Source organism: Malurus melanocephalus, unplaced genomic scaffold, assembly GCF_030028575.1.
Source record: "Malurus melanocephalus ecotype Western Australia unplaced genomic scaffold, MMel_1.1 scaffold_639, whole genome shotgun sequence".
NCBI classification, from domain to species: Eukaryota; Metazoa; Chordata; class Aves; order Passeriformes; family Maluridae; genus Malurus; species Malurus melanocephalus.
In genome coordinates, this window is record NW_026623871.1 from 140,580 (window position 1) to 143,113 (window position 2,534).

General features: G+C 39.9%; 1 protein-coding gene across 8 annotated transcripts in view; it reads right to left on the reverse strand.

Moving 5' to 3' along the window:
* GTF2I (general transcription factor IIi) overlaps window positions 1-2,534 on the reverse strand; it is a 105,841-nt gene that overhangs the window by 45,020 nt on the left and 58,287 nt on the right. The window lies entirely within an intron of this gene.

The window sequence follows — 2,534 nt, forward strand, 5'->3', positions numbered from 1 at the left end:
ACATAAGGGATCATGAAAAAAACACTACCAACAGATCCCAGCTTTCTGTGTCTCCATTCACATGGTCGCATCAAATTAAAATGTGATACAATTAAAAAAACAACAGASGTAGTCTATGATGATGATTACACCACTGCAATACATCTACACAGAGACGATGGCCCCTAAGTGCAGGCCTGCACTGGACATGTCTTGCTCCTGAAGCACACAATTACCAAAAAACATTTCATAAAACAAAGCAGGGAGAGAATATAATCTTTAATGTCCAACTTACCAAAACTGTTTCTTCTTGCAATATTGGCAGCTTCCTTAGTTGACCTGGTGTTCTTTGGCCTCTTGTTAGGGGGTGGATAATCATAATCATCGTCATCTTAAAGAAAGAAAATAAAAATCWCTGGTTTTATGTCCAGGGAACTCATGTACAGGATTGGAACTACTTTGAATTTCAAAGTTCTACCTCTGTTAAGGAACTGTGCTTATCAGAGCACGACATTTGCAACAAATTACTTACCTGAGTAATTTGAGAAAGCTCCTTGTCTTGGCTTAGAATGTAAGAGGTAATCAAAAAGTGTGTATTCTATTCATACCAACATAATCTGCTGAAATAGGTGGTGCAGTACCCTTTATCTTCTCCAAGACTCAGCCCTGATAACACCCTCCAGGGAACAGCACTCACTCCATTGGGGGCCACTTCTGGTAATGGGCCATCAAGGACTCATACAAACACTCAGAGAACTACATAATACTATTRCATGATGCCTTGTCCAGAGTGGGGAAAAAGAATATTCCCACCTGAATTTATTCTGAGCCTTAACACACCACAGGAGCACCACCACTGGATTCCCAGAGGACAAGAGCTTAACAACCACCACTGCACAACCACAGAAGGACTAGACCTTTGCTTCGACAAAGTCATATCCACCACTCCAATGGGATGGCATCCACCTTTGCACTAGACTGTGACCACCACCCTGTCCAAAAGGGTATCAAGTCATATTCTAACTTTTCCACTTTAWCACCTTAAGCCAGTGTTTCATTACAATTCCCCGTGTTTTGATTTACATATTAAATTGTAATTATGACTTGGAGTCTCTTGCAAAATATTTGCGGGCAGTCAATCTCAATGCTGGTTTGCTTTTACACGAGCACACACCTGCTCCTATCGGTGAAGGAACAACTTGTACAAGAGAGCCTGTGTGAAGCACAAGGTACCAACAAACAAAGCTACTTATGCACTCCCTAAGGAAAACAACATTGTGTTCTGAAACATGACTGGACATTGCATGACCGTAAAATGACCATGCAACAGCAAAAGCAAATACAACATAAATTGTGCTGATATGGATTACATTTTTGATCTAACTGGAAGTAATATCATTCCCAGAACACAGTTCCTAAATTTTGTCTTGAAAAGATCAAACGTTCTAAACCCACTTTCAAACCTGTGTAAAACTAATGGGTGCCAATGGAATTCACTGAACAGGTCAACTTTACCTCAAACACACACAAACGGACAGAGACCAAAACAGCAAACCTAGCAATTTGTCAGAGTTCCTACTTAGCCAGTCACTTCCCCATCCAGCCCTACTTTCTTTCAGATACCCCAATCACCAATACCTGTAACCTCAGAAAAAACAAATGGTTCAAGTCGACAAAGAAAACTAATTTCATATACCGAAAAACATGCACCCATGTCACCAACGGTATGGTTTACATAGCAAGAATAATATTACATATTGATACATCTTGCATCTGACACTTCTGTTATACTCTTGTCAGAAAAAGCTTTGCACAGCACTTTTACTTTTCTGGTAAAAACCTTTACATATGTGCAGAACTTAATGACTCTTCTCATATAAACTTTTCTATTGACGTAATGTAAGAATTATTTCCTTGATGCATTGCACAATGGTGAAAGTAATGCCAGAAATATCCACTACGTCCTGAATGCCCTGCCTACTCCCCAAATTGCTCATGGGGTCGTCTTAATCCAGTTCCACAAGCAGGCAATGCAAAGGTCAGTCTCAGCTGTGTTACAAAGCAGTTACAGGACACTAATTCACAAATACAAGAAACACACCTGACCGCCTACCAAGATGAGAGAGCCTGAGAACAAAAGGGACACTGGTTAGCGCCTTTAGGGCCATTTACATAAGAAAGGGAAGTGTAAAGCACAGATGCTGGTATCTTAGAGCTATTGATATTAGACAGATACCTTGAGGCTTCACTGACACCAGGAGCAACACAGCCTTTCTGATCCAGTACCATTCTTAAGGAAGCTAGGATTAACAACAAATTTTCCGTATAACTGCAATTTCCTTATTATGCAACGTGTTCTGCAGAATTATTCAATGTTATAACATCTTGTTTCTTCAATGACTATTCTTCATTAGCAACACATGAAAAATACACACAAGGGGCAAAATCCTGTCAGGGATCATTTCAAAACCAGCCCAGTAAGTCCAATATGCTTCAGTATATTGTGGTTTTATAATACTCCTCAACTACGTATGTTTACCTGTCAGTGAGCAATT